The sequence below is a fragment of the Bombina bombina genome, chromosome 5 (assembly GCF_027579735.1).
Source record: "Bombina bombina isolate aBomBom1 chromosome 5, aBomBom1.pri, whole genome shotgun sequence".
NCBI classification, from domain to species: Eukaryota; Metazoa; Chordata; class Amphibia; order Anura; family Bombinatoridae; genus Bombina; species Bombina bombina.
The window spans coordinates 1,071,547,168-1,071,566,170 of NC_069503.1; positions in this window are offsets into that span (position 1 = coordinate 1,071,547,168).

Consider the following 19,003-nt stretch of genomic DNA (forward strand, 5'->3'; position numbering starts at 1 on the left):
AGCTCTTTTTCAGGTTATAAAGTAAATACAGAAAAAAGTGAATTAATGTATATTGGGAATATAGCTACAAACTACTTGGGTAACCCGTTTAAAGTGGTAGATTCTATTAAATATCTGGGTCTAATGCTCCATAAAACCCCTAAATTTTGGTATACAGATAATTATTTCTCATTATTTCAAAAAATCAAATTAGATCTGAAACTTTGGACCTCTTTCCCGATCTCTCTTACGGCCAGAGTAAATCTAATCAAAACTATCATATTTCCTCGTCTTCTCTACCCCATACAAAATTTGCCCCTGTTTATAACAAATAGGGATTGTAGAAGTTTATATTCCTCTATCTCCAAATTTATTTGGCAAAATAAAAAACCTCGTATTTCATCGGCTAGATTAATGCAGAAATCACGGGCCGCGGGCTTATCATTGCCTAATATCAATCTTTATAATATTGCAGCGATGGTAAAAATTGCCATTGATTGGCTGGCCAATACAAATACATTTGTTTCTCTAACACAGGAGTCCTTCCTGATTTACCCTTTCGCATTACCGGCAATTTTGCATTGTAAACTAGGTCAACTGCCATCCAATGTTTCTTCACTAATTACAATCAAAAATATAGTGTTGGCATGGCATAATTTTTGCAGATTTTCGGAAATTGACTTCTCAATTTCGGAGTTTCTCCCAATCAGGGGCAATCCGCTTTTTCCTCCCGGTCTACGCCAGAAAACTTTCAAAAACTGGGGTGAAAAAGGGTTAAATAAAATCTTGCAATTAATTGGCGTAGATGAGAAAGTATTAGAAGGTGAAACTTTGTTCTCCCTTTTTCAGCTACCAAGATCGGATCTATTTGCGTTCTTTCAGGTACGCCATTTTATAGTGTCACAAAGTTGGAGGTTCCCCTTATCGGTTGCATGGTCCGTTATCAGAGATTTAATACAGAAAATTATGGCAGGAGTCACCTTGATTTCACTAATGTATGACATAATGCTCTCTAAACAAACGCAGGGTCTCTGTAGCAGAATCAGCGATTATTGGAGTAGATTAATTGGAGATACAGAGCCTGAGAGAATTACACAAAGCTTTAAATCCCTGGAAAATTGTAAAGTCCCCTCAACTTGGTATGAATCACATATGAAATTAATAAACAATTTTTATCTTTATCCAGCTAAATTAGCACGTTTCTATCCATCTAGATCAGCTTCTTGCCTTAGGTGTGGGTATAGGGAAGCGGACTTATTACATATGCTATGGTCTTGTCATAAAATAAATCAGCTCTGGCTGAAATTTATGTATTGGTTTAATAATTTACATGGTGTTTCAGTCTCTCTCACGTTCCGGGACATTATTTTGCTGATTGTTCCAGCGATTAATGTGGACCGGCACTGGACCTGCTCCCTAAATACCTCCATATTAGCTATTAGACAAAGTATTTTTAAAAAATGGAAGGAAAAAAAAGGGCCGGTTCTATCTGAGATAATATATGCCATTCAAGATCAAATTATTTTCGAATCATATCATTTACAAGAGGCCTCTGAAATTAGAATTAAAAAGTTCCTCCTAAGGTGGTACCCATTATTAATTCTTTCCCCAGGCCTATACAAAAACAGATTTTAGTGCCCTTTACATCTTCAGTAAGTTTCGCTGAAATGGTAATACTAAATCTCTTTCCACATACATGGATCTCCAATAGTACAGAAATCTAAATTTTAGTCCTGGTCAGGAGATAGGGGGTGAAGCGAGAAGATTAATTTTTCAATCAATTTTCTCTTTTTTTTTTTTTTTTTTTTTTTTTTTCTTTCTTCTTTTTTTACCTCTTTACCTTTCTGTTCTTTCTCTTCTATTTTTTTTTTTTTTTCCTCCTCCGAATTATGGAAAATAGGAAAATTCCCAGTTCGGTGTACAAGTTTTGCTCTTTTTGAGATAATGTATCAATAGTGGCAAAGTATATATATATGTTTTGTACTTTATTATGTTTCTATATTGCATTATGTTTGACCTTGCCCTGTGAGGCAGAAAAGGTTTGATGTGATTGATTGTACACTGTACGGGTCTCAAAATAAATATTTAAAAAAAAAAGATTTAAAATCCATTAAAATTCGGTAATCGAATGTTATTTCCAGTTTTCGAATGTTACTTTTGTTTTCGAGTGTTCATAATTAGATTGAATATCCACATTCAAAATTTTAAATGTAACATTCGATTTAACAAATACTATTCAGAAGTTCAATAGTTCATGTTGTAGGGAATAATAACATAATTTATGTAAGAACTTACCTGATAAATTTATTTCTTTCATATTGGCAAGAGTCCATGAGCTAGTGACATATGGGATATACAATCCTACCAGGAGGGGCAAAGTTTCCCAAACCTCAAAATGCCTATAAATACACCCCTCACAACACCCACAATTCAGTTTAATGAATAGCCAAGAAGTGGGGTGATAAAGAAAGGAGTAAAAAGCATCAACAAGGAATTTGGAAATAATTGTGCTTTATACAAAAAAATCATAACCACCATAAAAAAGGGTGGGCCTCATGGACTCTTGCCAATATGAAAGAAATTAATTTATCAGGTAAGTTCTTACATAAATTATGTTTTCTTTCATGTAATTGGCAAGAGTCCATGAGCTAGTGACTGATGGGATAGCAATACCCAAGATGGGGAACTCCACGCAAGAGTCACTAGAGAGGGAGGGACAAAATGAAAACATCCATTTGCTGAAAAAATTAAATCCACAACCCAAATATAAGTTTATTCTCAAAAATAAAAACTTAAATCATAAGCAGAAGAATCAAACTGAAACAGCTGCCTTAAGAACCTTCCTACCAAAAGCTGCTTCCGAAGAAGCAAATACATAAAAATTGTAGAATTTAGTAAATGTATGCAAAGAAGACCAAGTTGCTGCTTTGCAAATCTGATCAACTGAAGCTTCATTCTTAAAAGCCCAAGAAGTGTAAACTGATCTAGTAGAATGAGCTGTAATTCTCTGAGGCAGGGTTTTACCCGACTCCAAATAAGCTTGATGAATCAAAAGCTTTAACCACGATGCCAAAGAAATGGCAGAAGCCTTCTGACCTTTCCTGGAACCAGAAAAGATAACAAATAGACTAGAAGTTTTCCTGAAATCTTTAGTGGCTTCAACATAATATTTCAGAGCTCTCACCACATCCAAAGAATGTAAAGATCTCTCCAAAGAATTCTTAGGATTAGGACACAAAGAAGGGACAACAATTTCTCTATTAATGTTGTTAGAATTCACAACCTTAGGTAAGAATTTAAATGAAGTCCGCAAAACTGCCTTATTCTGATGAAAAATCAGAAAAGGAGAATCACAAGAAAGAGCAGATAAGTCAGAAACTCTTCTAGTAGAAGAGATTGCCAAAAGGAACAACACTTTCCAAGAAAGTATTTTAATGTCCAAATAATACATGGGCTCAAATGGAGGAGCCTGCAAAGCCTTCAAAACCAAATTAAGACTCCAAGGAGGAGAGATTGATTTAATGACAGGCTTGATACGAATCAAAGCCTGAACAAAACAATGAATCTCAGGAAGTTTAGCAATTTTCCTGTGGAATAAAACAGAAAGAGCAGATATTTGTCCTTTCAAGGAACTTGCAGACAAACCTTTATCCAAACCATCCTGAAGAAACTGTAAAATTCTTGGAATTCGAAAAGAATGCCAAGAGAATTTATGAGAAGAACACCATGAAATGGAAGTCTTCCAAATTCGATAATAATCTTTCTAGAAACAGATTTAGGAGCCTGCAACATAGAATTAATCACTGAGTCAGAAAAACCTCTATGACTAAGCACTAAGCGTTCAATTTCCATACCTTCAAATTTAATGATTTGAGATCCTGATGGAAAACCGGACCTTGAGATAGAAGGTCTGGTCTTAATGGAAGTGGCCAAGGTTGGCAACTGGACATCGGAACAAGATCTGCATACCAAAACCTGTGAGACCATGCTGGAGCTACCAGCAGCACAAACAATTGCTCCATGATGATTTTGGAGATCACTCTTGGAAGAAGAACTAGAGGCGGGAAAATATAAGCAGGTTGATAACACCACGGAAGTGTCAACGCATCCACTGCTTCCGCCTGAGGATCCCTGAACCTGGACAGTTACCTGGAAAGTTTCTTGTTTAGATGAGATGCCATCAGATCTATTTCTGGAAGCCCCCACATCTGAACAATTTGAGAAAACACATGTGGGTGGAGAGACCATTCTCCCGGATGTAAAGTCTGACGACTGAGATAATATGCTTTCCAATTGTCTATACCTGGGATATGAACCACAGAAATTAGACAGGAGCTGGATTCCGCCCAAACAAGTATCCAAGATACTTCTTTCATAGCTTGAGGACTGTGAGTCCCACCCTGATGATTGACACATGCCACAGTTGTGATATTGTCTGTCAGAAAACAAATGAATGGTTCTCTCTTCAACAGAGGCCAAAACTGAAGAGCCCTGAGAATTGCAGGGAGTTCCAAAATATTCATTGGTAATCCCGCCTCTTGAGAATTCCAAACCCCTTGTGCTGTCAGAGATCCCCAAACAGCTCCCCAACCTGAAAGACTTGCATCTGTTGTTATCACAGTCCAGGTTGGATGAACGAAAGAGGCCCCTAGAATTATACGATGGTGATCTAACCACCAAGTCAAAGAAAGTCGAACATTGGGATTTATGGATATTAATTGTGATATCCTTGTGTAATCCCTGCACCATTGGTTCAGCATACAAAACTGGAGAGGTCTCATATAAAAACGAGCAAAGGGGATCACGTCTGATGCTGCAATCATGAGACCTAAAACTTCCATGCACATAGCTACTGAAGGGAATGACTGAGACTGAAGGTTCCGACAGGCTGCAACCAATTTCAAACGTCTCTTGTCTGTTAGAGACAAAGTCATGGACACTGAATCTATCTGGAAACCTAAAAAGGCCACCTTTGTCTGAGGAATCAAATAACTTTTTGGTAAATTGATCCTCCAACCATGTCTTTGAAGAAACAACACTAGTTGATTTGTGTGAGATTCTGCAGAACGTAAAGACTGAGCGAGTACCAAGATATCGTCCAAATAAGGAAACACCGCAATACCCCGCTCTCTGATTACAGAGAGTAGGGCACCGAGAACCTTTGAAAAGATTCTTGGAACTGTCGCAAGGCCAAAAGGAAGAGCAACAAATTGGTAATGCTTGTCTAGAAAAGAGAATCTCAGGAACTGATAGTGATCCGGATGAATCGGAATATGAAGATATGCATCCTGTAAGTCTATCGTGGACATATAATGCCCTTGCTGAACAAAAGGCAGAATAGTCCTTATAGTCATCATCTTGAAAGTTGGTACTCTTACATATCGATTCAAAATCTTTAGATCCAAAACTGGTCTGAATTAATTTTTTTTCTTTGGGACAATGAATAGATTTGAATAAAACCACAGACCCTGTTCATGAAACGGAACTGGCATGATTACCCCTGATAACTCCAGGTCTGAAACACATTTCAGGAAAGCCTGAGCCTTTACTGGGTTCGCTGGAATGCGTGAGAGAAAAAATCTTCTCACAGGCGGTCTTACTCTGAATCCTATTCTGTACCCCTGAGAGACAATACTCTGAATCCAATGATTTTGGACCGAATTGATCCAAACATCTTTGAAAAATTTTAATCTGCCCCCTACCAGCTGAGCTGGAATGAGGGCCGCACCTTCATGCGGACTTGGGGATTGGCTTTGATCTCTTAAATGGCTTCGATTTATTCCAATTTTAGGAAGGCTTCCAATTGGAAACAGATTCCTTTGGGGAAGGATTAGATTTCTGTTCCTTATTATGTCAAAAGGAATGAAAACGGTTAGGAGCTTTAAATTTGCCCTTAGGTTTTTTATCCTGAGGCAAAAAAACTCCCTTCCCCCCAGTGACAGTTGAAATGATTGAATCCAACTGAGAATCAAATAATTTATTACGTTGGAAAGAAAGAGATAGCAATCTGGACTTAGAAGTCATATCAGCATTCAAAGATTTGAGCCACAAAGCTCTTCTAGCTAAAATAGCTAAAGACATATACCTAACATCAGTTTTGATGATATCAAAAATGGCATCACAAATGAAATTATTAGCATGTTGAATCAACTTAACAATGCTAGACAAATCATGATCCGATACTTGTTGCGCTAAAGTCTCCAACCAAAAAGTTGAAGCAGCTGCAACATCAGCCAAAGAAATTGCAGGCCTAAGAAGATGACCTGAATATAAATAAACCTTCCTTAGATAAGATTCAAGTTTCCTATCTAAAGGATCTTTAAAAGAAGTACTATCTTCCGTAGGAATAGTAGTACGTTTAGCGAGAGTAGTGATAGCCCCATCAACTTTGGGGATCTTTTACCAAAACTCCAATCTAACTGCTGGCAAAGGATACAATTTTTTAAACCTTGAAGAAGGAATAAAAGAAGTACCAGGTCTATTCCAGTCTTTAGAAATCATATCAGAAATAGCATCAGGAAAAGGAAAAACCTCTGGAATAAGCACAGGAGGTTTATAAACAGAATTTAAATGTTTACTAGTTTTAATATCAAGAGGACTAGTTTCCTCCATATCTAATGTAATCAACACTTCTTTTAATAAAGAACGAATATACTCCATTTTAAATAAATAAGAGGATTTGTCAGTGTCAATATCTGAGGCAGGATCTTCTGAATCAGATAGATCCTCATCAGAGAAAGATAAATCAGTATGTTGCCGGTCATTTGAAATTATATCAACTCTATGAGAAGTTTTAAAAGACCTTTTACGTTTATTAGAAGGCGGAATGGCAGACAAAGCCTTCTGAATAGAATCAGAAATAAGTTCTTTTAAATTTACAGGTATATCTTGTGCATTTGATGTTGAGGGAACAGCAACAGGTAATGAACTACTACTGATGGATACATTCTCTGCATGTAAAAGTTTATCATGACAACTATTACAAACCACAGCTGGAGGTATAATCTCCACAAGTTTACAACAAATGCACTTAGCTTTGGTAGAACTGTTATCAGGCAGCAGGGATCCAACAGTAAACTCTGAGACAGGATCAGATTTAGACATCTTGCAAATGTAAGAGAAAAAACAACATATAAAGCAAAATTATCAATTTCCTTATATGGCAGTTTCAGGAATGGGAAAAATGCAAACAGCATAGCCCTCTGACATAGAAAAAGACAAGAGGCAAATAGGAATGGGGTGTTAAATAATGAAAATATTTGGCGCCAAGTATGACGCACAACAAACAGAAAATATTTTTTGGCGCCAAAAATGTCAGAAACGACACACTCGCTTCATAGATGACACAACCTTGTGAAGGACTGGGCATCAACTAAGATGCCGGAAAGTACGAATTTGCATCAATGAACGTAACTTTGCGCCAAAAAAACTTGCGCCAAGAATGACGCAATAAACTTTGGCATTTTGCGCCCTCACGAGCCTAATTCTGCCCGCAAATTTAATAGACAGTCAATTTGAAAAAGAGATTATACCCCAGGTAAGAAATACATTTTCATAATAAAAGCATTTCCCAGATATGAAACAGATATGAAACTGACAGTCTGCAAAAAGGAAATATACTGAAAACCTGAATCATGGCAAATATAAGTACAATACATATATTTAGAACTTTATATAAATACATAAAGTGCCAAACCATAGCTGAGAGTGTCTTAAGTAATGAAAACATACCATCCACATATAGCAGATAGCCAAACCAGTACTGAAATGGTTATCAGAAGATGTAATGGAATATGAGAGTATATTGTCGATCTGAAAAGGGAGGTAGGAGATGAATCTCTATGACCGATAACAGAGAACCTATGAAATAGATCCCTGTGAGGAAAACCATTGCATTCAATAGGTGATACTCCCTTCACATCCCTCTGACATTCACTGTACTCTGAGAGGAATCGGGCTTCAAAAAATGCTGAGAGGCGCATATCAACGTAGAAATCTTAGCACAAACTTACTTCACCACCTCCATAGGAGGCAAAGTTTGTAAAACTGAATTGTGGGTGTGGTGAGGGGTGTATTTATAGGCATTTTGAGGTTTGGAAAACTTTGCCCCTCCTGGTAGGATTGTATATCCCATATGTCACTAGCTCATGGACTCTTGCCAATTACATGAAAGAAATATCAATTTGAATGTTTCTTATTAGAATATAGAATAATTCAAATTGAATTTTTAGAAAATTTTTAACTGAATATCACATTTAAAGGAAGCACTAATAATATTACTTTAAACTCATGTTAGAATGTAATGCAAACATTTTAAATTTGAAACGAACGAACAAATGTGTTAAATACATTTCATTTTTCAAATGTTGCAAAACACTCGCCCATTCCTAGTCCTAAGAGGTGCTTTTGCTATGTGTTTAACCCCTTTGTAAGGCTAAAAGGAATTAGATCATGTACCTCGACTATAATGACCTACTAACCTTTGTGCGGCCACACATGTTTTTTTATTCTTCAAAGAAATAAACATTTCTATTAATGTATTATGAATTGTTACATGATGACCAGACACCAGCAAAGTAAAACAGGCTTGGGGGCTTTTTTTTCATAGCGTCAATCTCAACGCATTCGCTGGAGTCAATACACTCGCCAGACATCGCTGCCACAAATCTACATACGACAACCTTATTTATTAAAAAGTTTGTCAAAAACAAGTGCATCAAGTACGGAGCAATGAGCATCGGACTGTTGATAAATAAGAGTCATCGAAGTCGCGGATATTCTGTTTTTTCCAACTTTATTTATACCATTTCATTACTTTCCATGAACAAGCACATTTCTCTAAAGCTAATCTTTTATTTTTTCTCTGTTAATGTCCAAGAAATAGCTGTATTTATACCTAGACAGACAATAATATCTCATATGAAAGTTATTTTCTATGTATTTGTTATACAAAAAACTGATATATGATATTTTCACATAAATTATTATTTATTGTATTTGTATTTCTAGAAATCATGATATGTCTATCTCATGTTTTTTTTGTTTTTTTAAATGATTATTAATGCTAGAATTTGTACATATATCTTTGCACATACTTGTGTATATATATATGTGTTATGTCAGAAATCTTTTGCAAACATTTACATGTCCCTAAGATTCCTTTTTGTGTTCTACACAATGTTGTCTTTCATATCTCTGTATTTATTTATACCACTATATGTATATAGTGTAAATTTATTATTATTCTGACGGAATAATTGTGAATATAACATGGAATCAGGGTATTATATGTATTTATTTGCAATCAATGGATATTTTAAGAGCTGGGCCAGTTTTCTCTCTGCACCTGTGTAACCCCTCCTGATTGCAGTCTAATTTTAAACACCACCCTTACACAGGTGTTAAAAAATGGGCTGGCATATAAGATGACAAAATCAGATTGGCTGATGTCATAAAATCATGTTATTATGCATTTCCCAATCAAAAGTAGTGGAAAATGTCACTAGTTTCAGGGTTGTTTTTGAGTATTGCATCAAATTTGGTGCGAAAAGTGTTGTGTCAAATTTGGTGCGAAGTGGAGAGTGGGACTTGTATTACATGCCTTAAACATGGTGCAAATAGATTTATCCATTAAAAAAAAGGAAGTTAGCTATATTATGTTTTGAATTTATTTCATTTCTATCCCTATATCTACTAGTGCACCAAATTTGAAACAATACTTTGCACCAAATTTGGAGCAATAATATTGTTTGATTTAGAAAGAGTATACAATGTTAATAAAGTTTCTAATTTACTTTTATTATCTAATATGCTTCATTCTCTTGCAGCATAGAACATAACCTTTCTGTGTTTTCAGACTCCCATTGATTTCTATGGCATTTGCAGCCTCAAGGGTGGCGGTTTGAACGGTAGATACGCTGCGTCGGAATTGACGCGAGCATACCTGTTAAATGTTTGATAAATTGGCAAGTGGGTCAAATGGAGTTGAATGTGACAGCAGATGATAAGTTTTCCGCTCGAATAATACAAGCATCGATCTGCGTCTGATTGATATCGCGGGAGCATATATTACGTCACACATTTCAACATTTGACGATCTTGACGCTTTAACTACGGCGGATCAAATTTGATGCGGACTTACAGTGCATTATCTGTTGAAGCTTTGATAAATCGGCCCCATAACTTTACAGGGTTCCGGAAAATATAATTATGAATATTATACAGAACCTTAAATTGTTTTATACCAATAGTATAAAACTCATGATGTGCATCTGACCCTGCAGCTCAAAACAATCATTTTATTTTTCAATTCTTTTAGCAAACAGATTTAATACTGGATTTTACTGCATCTTTGAGGCTGCTCTTTGCCTGTGTACATGCTGCCTCTCTCAGGACCTGATGATCTAAAACTCTCAGCTCAGACAAGATGATCTGAGAAATTTCATCAGTAAGGTGAGGTGCATCAAATAATTTTAGAAACACAAATTTTACATTGAGAGATGTGTATATCACTGTACAGTAGTGATGTCGCGAACCTAAAATGTTGCGTTCGCGAACAACGGACGCGAACTTCCACAACTGTTCACGAACGGGCGAACCAGGCGAACCGCCATAGACTTCAATAGGCAGGCAAATTTTAAAACCCACAGGGACTCTTTCTGGCCACAATAGTGATGGAAAAGTTGTTTCAAGGGTACTAACACCTGGACTGTGGCATGCCGGAGGGGGATCCATGGCAAAACTCCCATGGAAAATGACATAGTTGATGCAGAGTCTGGTTTTAATCCATAAAGGGCATAAATCACATAACATTCCTAAATTGTTTGGAATAACGTGCTTAAAAACATCAGGTATGTACACTACTGTTACACCAGATATGAGTTGCACTGGGGTGACACTGTGCCCTGGCAGGCAGGCACTTAAACGCACGCGTGTGAAGGAAACTGACTGCTATTATTTAACACAGTCAAAAAAGTGTTGGTTTTTTTAAATCTACACTACTGTTACACCAGATATGAGTTGCACTGGGTTGACACTGTGCCCTGGCAGGCAGGCACTGAAACGCACACGTGTGAAGGAAACTGACTGCTATTATTTAACACAGTCAAAAAAGTGTTGTTTTTTTTAAAATCTACACTACTGTTACACCACATATGAGTTGCACTGAGGTGACACTGTGCCCTGGCAGGCAGGCACTTAAACGCACACGTGTGAAGGAAACTGACTGCTATTATTTAACACAGTCAAAAAAGTGTTGTTTTTTTTTAAATGTACACTACTGTTACACCAGATATGAGTGGTGGCACTGGGCAAGTGGGCACAGTATACGCTGTGAGCCTTACACACACGCTGGCAGGCAGGCAACTGCAATTAGATTACACAGGAAAAAAAAAAAGCAGCCTTAAAAAGGGCTTTTTGGGGTGCTGTCCTTACAGCAGAGATCAGATGAGTCCTTCAGGACTGTAGTGGACACTGAATACACTAGCCTAGCTATCGATTTCCCTATTAAATCAGCAGCAGCTACACTGTCCCTCCTCTCACTAACAATGCAGCTTCCGAATGAATCTAAAATGGATGCTGTCCAGGAGGTAGGAGGGTCTGGGAGGAAGGGTCTGCTGCTGATTGGCTGGAATGTGTCTGCTGACTGTGAGGTACAGGGTCAAAGTTTACTCAATGATGACGAATAGGGGGCGGACCGAACATCGCATATGTTCGCCCGCTGCGGCGAACGTGAACATGCTATGTCCGCCGGGAACTATTCGCCGGTGAACAATTCGCGACGTCACTACTGTACAGGTTTAAAAAACAAAACAATGATTTTGTGTGATTTCTCTTCATAGTGGCAAATTTATGATAACCAGGTCATCAGCCTCTTGCATTACACTAGACCTTATTGTTAGGCTCTGACGTTGCTGCTCCTGTGTCAGTCATATACAGACATCAGACCCCTGGCCTTGTAGCCCTTCTGTCAATATCAGATCCAGCTTATGATCCATATTCCAACATCAGACCCTTTGCTCTGCAGTCAGGTGTCAGCCACAAGCCCACATCAGACTACAGGTCCTGCATCTCATCTTTCAGCCATATAGATCAAGCACCTGGCCCTGCAGCCTCTAAATCAGACACATATCCACATCAGATCAGGCTCCTGCCCTGCAGCCCCTATGTCAGACACACAGTCGCATTAGTTCAGACTAGTCTTGCACATAGATGTCAATCACATACATACATTAGATCAATGGCCCTGTATCCTATCTTTCAGTCACATACCTTTTCCCGGTTAAGGCGCCTGACCCTGCATCCCTTATGTCAGACACATATCCACATCAGTAGAATACAAGAGAATAGGTTAATTCATAGATACTACACTCAGACTCTTTAGCTAATCCCAAAGAAGATGATATAACCTCAAAAAATTATCTAAGATATGTACTGGAGTATGGGGGGTGGGGGGTGGGATAGCGCTACAGAAGCTCAGAGTCAATATGCTCAGAGAAAAAGTTAGTTAGCCTAATAGGTGTATGTGGGTTAATGTATATGGCTTGAATATCTTATGGATGTGCACTAGTATGCGTCCTAATTAGGAAAAGGGTGTATTATAAATCTTAGAGAGGTAATAAACCTGAACATAGGGTTTCTAACATAGATAATAAAACATAGATAGTATACTTCGCAAGTTCAACTTAACCTTAATATGGGCGTAAGATATAATCCTAAAAGATGGCCCTATTATGGTGGTAGAGTAGTTTAGTTGTGAAAGTGGTGTTTTGATAACGTCATTAAATGTGAGTGAAAAATTGAGCTTTCAGAAATTATCAATACAAGATATAAGGTATTTAAAACCAGATGTTAAGTCTCTCAGAGGTGATATGGGTCAATCCCCTGAAAAGAAGTTCCTCCCACAGAACTGGTTTGTAATAAAAACTTATTTAATATTGTACATATGAATACATTTAATATAAGAATATGTTTAAAATCATCTACATTGAAAAACAATTAATCCTATGAGTGATGCCGGCATCTAAACAATTATAAATTTTGATAAAATTATAAGTGTATATTGTATCTTTATCGCTTTATATACACAATGTAACTTGATGCTTATTAGGTGTATTGGATATAATGTATTTGATTAGTATCCTAACACATAGATTATCGCAAGTCATACAATGGGTATTCAATTCACATATATTTCAAAGTCAGTCTCAAATGTTGAAACGGATACCGTAATGTATCCTGAAGATGTTTTATCAGTGATAAATACCACAGTGTCAAGTTTTTAAGAGTAACCTTATTGCAGTACCCGCTCCCCGGATGTTGTTGACAGGTTGACAAACAGACTGATCCGTCGTGTTTCCTAAAGAGTGTTCAGGAGTCGGTCCTACTCTTTGGTTGAGGTTCCGGGTTAAGGTGTCAACTGCGGTCCGTGATGCACCAATAGAATATTCCGGTATCCAGTGATATTCCACTTGTATTCTCTTAGTTGGATTTCAGACTGGTTAGTTAATTTGGTAATATCGGATCATGGGACAGGAATTATAAATACAGAGACTATTCCTATTTTAGGATATAGCTTAATGTACCTGTCCAAACCGGTATATTAGGTAACTCTCACCAGCTGAAAATACAGGGGTTCCGGGTCAGCAGTCTCTACGCGTTTCAGCCACCAGGGGCCTTTATCAAGATCTTTACCAAATTAACTAACCAGTCTGAAATCCAACTAAGAGAATACAAGTGGAATGTCACTGGATACCGGAATATTCTATTGGTGCATCACAGACCGCAGTTGACACCTTAACCCGGAACCTCAACCAAAGAGTAGGACCGACTCCTGAACACTCTTTAGAAAACACGGCGGATCAGTCTGTTTGTCAACCTGTTAACAACATCCCGGGAGCGGGCACTGCAATAAGGTTACTCTTAAAAACTTGACACTGTGGTATTTATCACTGATAAAACATCTTCAGGATACATTACGGTATCCGTTTCAACATTTGGGACTGACTTTGAAATATATGTGAATTGAATACCCATTGTATGACTTGCGATAATCTATGTGTTAGGATACTAATCAAATACATTATATCCAATACACCTAATAAGCATCAAGTTACATTGTGTATATAAAGCGATAAAGATACAATATACACTTATAATTTTATCCAAATTTATAATTGTTTAGATGCCGGCATCACTCATAGGATTAATTGTTTTTAAATGTAGATGATTTTAAACATATTCTTATATTAAATGTATTCATATGTACAATATTAAATAAGTTTTTATTACAAACCAGTTCTGTGGGAGGAACTTCTTTTCAGGGGATTTTCAACTTTTCACTCACATTTAATGACGTTATCAAAACACCACTTTCACAACTAAACTACTCTACCACCATAATAGGGCCATCTTTTAGGATTATATCTTACGCCCATATTAAGGTTAAGTTGAACTTGCGAAGTATACTATCTATGTTTTATTATCTATGTTAGAAACCCTATGTTCAGGTTTATTACCTCTCTAAGATTTATAATGCACCCTTTTCCTAATTTGGACGCATACTAGTACACATCCATACGATATCCAAGCCATATACATTAACCCACATACACCTATTAGGCTATCTAACTTTTTTTCCGAGCACATTGACTCTGAACTTCTGTAGCGCTATCCCACCCCCCATACTCCAGTACATATCCACATCAGATCAGGTTCCTGCCCTGCAGCCCCTATGTCAGACACACAGTCACATTAGTTAGGACTAGTCTTGCACATAGATGTCAGCCACATACATACATTAGATCCATGGCCCTGTATACTATCTTTCAGGCACATACCTTTTCCCGGATAAGGCGCCTGACCCTGCATCCCTTATGTCAGACACATATCCACATCAGATCAGGTTCCTGCCCTGCAGCCCCTATGTCAGAGACACAGTTGCATTAGTTCAGACTAGTCTTGCACCTTGATGTCAGCCACATACATACATTAAATCCATGGCCCTGCAGCCCATCTGTCAGCCACATACCCACACTGGATAAGGCACCTGACCGTACATCCCTTATGTCAGACACATACACACAAGCTCAGACTCCTGCCCTGCAGCCCCTATGTCAAACACATACCGACATCAGATCAGGCTCCTGGCCCTGCAGCCCCTATTTCATTAATAATATAACCCATAACTACATATGCTTGAGCATAATTGGCTTAGTGCACCATCGACCTAGTGCTTGAGTGATATCCAACATGAATTTTACTGAGCTTTACTGAGACTTAGCGACATGCACATGTAAGTACAGCCTACACTGTAGCCTCATCTTAAACAAATTACTTTATACTATGAATGAAAAAATATTAACTCTTTGTTGTGCTAAAAATATAGTAACACAAAGTAGAGCTAAAGTTTTCATGCTCCACTTGTATGTGAAAGTATGTAGATACCACTACTAATTACTAAGTTCAGGTGTTTCAGCTATACCCATTGTTAACAAGTGCATAAAATCCAGCACATAGCCATGGCATCTCCATAGACAATTATTGTCAGCACAATGGGCTCAGTGACTTTAAACCTAATACTGTCATAGGATTAAATTTTTGTCATGTCAGCTTGTTAAATTTCTGCCCTTTTAGATCTGCCCTGGCCAACTGTAAGTGCTATAGTTGTGAAGTGGAAGCATTCAGGATCAACAACAATGGAACCACACAAACTCACAGAGAGGTGCTGCTGGGTGCAGAATCGCGTAGCACGTAAAAATAATTGATTATTGTCTGTTGCATCACTCACTAGTCACTACAGAGTTCCAAACTGCCTTTATTAAATAGGTTTACATGGCCGAGTAGCTGTACATAAACCTCACATTATCATGGGCAATGACAGGCATGCTGCCACTGGACTCTACAGCAATGGTAGCATGTTATCTGGAGTGATGAATAATGCCTCAATATCTGGCAGTCTAAAGGAAGAATCTGGGTGTGGTGTATGCCAGGAGAGAACTACCTACCAGAATGCATAGGGCATGTTCTAAATTTAGTGGAGGTGGTACAATGGTCTAAGTCTGTTTTTCAGGGTTTAGGCTCCTTAGTTCCTGTGAAGTGTTATCTTAATTGTACAGGATACAAAGACATTTGAGATAAATGGGTGCTTCCAACTCTGTGGCAACAGTTTGGGGAAGGCCCTTTCCTTTTCCAGCACAACTGTCCCTGTGCACAAAGTGAATTCCATGAAGACATGGTTTGACAAATTTGATGTAGATGAACTCAAGTGGCCTGCACAGAGCACTGACCTCAACCCCACTGAACACCTTTGGGATGAATTGGAATGCTGACTGAGAACCACACTTTCCCTTCTAACATCATTGCATGACATCACCAATTCTCTTTTGGCTGAATGGGCACAAATTCTCAACTAACCAGTCTGGAGAGAAAGACTTTCAGCAGAGGGGGGCTGTATTTGAAGTGTTCCTAAACAACACAGACAGTGTGTTCACTGAGGTTTCTGTGCAGGAATACACTTCAAATAATACATAGCTAACCTTACTGTAACTAAAACTATACTACCTGCCTCACACTGGAAAATCTCGCCAGGTGGCGAGACAAATATGGGTAAAAACATGTACATATTGCACTACTGGCGATGTTAGCCCATTAAAATGCAGGTTACTCCCCTGGAACGTCCAGCAAACTCCCACAGAACGCCTATCTGTACATCATGCCTGCGATCTACCTTACTAATAAAGACAAAAAGAAACAAAAACGTTTGAAGTTCAATCCTATTGGCTGATCCGATCAGCCAATAGGATTGAGCTCGCCTTAATTCCGATTGGCTGATAGAATTCTATCAGCCAATCGGAATTGAAAGGGCCGCCATCTTGGATTCATTCTGTGTTAGCCGTCGATTAAAGAGGATGCTCCGCGTCGGATGTCTTGAAGATGGACCTGTTCCGTGCCGGATGGATGAAGATAGAAGATGCCGTCTGGATGAAGACTTCTGCCCGTCTGGAGGACAACTTCGCCCGGCTTGGATGAAGACTTCTCCCGGCTTCGTTGAGGACTGCGGGCCGGTTGGATGAAGACTTCTCCCAGGAAGGTGATCTTCAAGGGGTTAGTGTTAGTTTTTTTTAAGGGGTATTGGGTGGGTTTTAGAGTAGGGTTGGTTGTGTGGGTGGTGGGATTTAATGTTGGAGGGGGATTTGTAATTTTTTTTATAGGTAAGAGAGTTGATTACTTTGGGGCAATGCCCCACAAAAGGCCCTTTTAAGGGCTATTTGTAATTTAGTGTAGGGTAGGGCTTTTTTATTTTGGGGGGCTTTTTTATTTTGTTAGGGGGATTAGATTAGGTATAATTAGTTTAAAAATCTTGTAATTTGTTTATTATTTTCTGTAATTTAGTGTGTTTTTTTAGGGGTTAATATATTTATTATAGTGGCGGCGATGTTGGCGGCGGCAGATTAAGGGTTAATAAGTGTAGTTAGGTGGTGGCGACATTGGGGGCGGCAGAGTAGGGGTTAATAAATAAAAAGTAGGTGTCGGCGATATTGGAGGCAGCAGATTAGGGGTTCATAGGGATAATGTAGGTGGCGGCGGTGTCTGGAGCGGCAGATTAGGGGTTAATAATATAATGTAGGTGGCGACGATGTCGGGGACGGCAGATTAGGAGTTAATAAGTGTAAGATTAGGGGTGTTTAGACATAAATTTTATTTTCCCATAGGAATCAATGGGGCTGTGTTAGGAGCTGAACGCTGCTTCTTTGCAGGTGTTAGGTTTTTTTTCAGCCGATTCTCCCCCATTGATTCCTATGGGGAAATCATGCAGAAGCACGTTTTGCCAGCTCACCGCTACCGTAAGCAACGCTGGTATTGAGGTTAGATGTAGAGCTAAATTTTGGTCTCTGCTCACTTTTTTGCGGCTAACGCCGGGTTTAAAAAAACCTGTAATAATAATGTTTGTAGGTGAGCGCTGAGCATAAACTGAGCATTAGCACCGCAAGCCTTACTGACAAAAACTCGTAATCTAGCCGAATTTGTCTTTGTTCGCTTTACTTGAAAAAGCAGGAATGAAAGCTTTAGAGCTGGCCCATTTTAGGTTCAGCCACCAATCACAATCACTATACAGGGTGCTGAACCAAAAATGGGCCAGCTCCAAAGCTTTCATTCCTGCTTTTTCAAATAAAGATACCAAGAAAACAAAGAAAATTTGATAATAGTAGTAAATTAGAATTTTTTTTTTACATGGCATGCTCTATCAAAATTATAAAAGAAATAATTTGGGTTTAGTATCCCTTTAAACCTTTTTTAAAAGATCCAGATGTATTTGCGGATAATTATATATTGACTATAATAGAGGCTTGGTGATGTAATTAATATGGGGTGTTAATTGCATAACTATGATACCAATCACTATGTTGTCAAGAATATCACACACAAATCTCCCCTTGAATAATACTTCCGCAATTGCCAGTGAGTACCACTATTTAAAAAGAAAGAAGTTAAAACCACATTGCTGTGGCGTGTGTTATAATATAGTCGCCTTGTATATCCGAATCCTGAAAGAAATAAAATGGGGTTTAGCATCCCTTTAACAAAGGTTATATTTTACGTTTGTCTTTTCATTTAAACCAAGAGAATTTCTATGATAATATTAAAAAATATTTAGGACCAAACTTAGGATCACAAGTAACTTGTTGAATTGTCTCCTCTTACCACAGGATAATAACATTATTCCCTACATTTATTTCAATTAATACATATATACACATATAAATACATATGTACACACATAAATACATAAATATATATGTACACATATAAATACATATGTGCACACATATAAATATATATATACCTGTATGTATATATATATATATATATATATATATATATATAAAATAACTCATTGTGTAGTTCATTAACAAAGACAACTAGGCCTGTCTAGATTTGTTAATGAACTACACAATGAGTTATTTTTTCTATATTTTGTGCGTAGTGGAGGATTTTAAACTCGCCTTTTATCTCCCCCTAATTG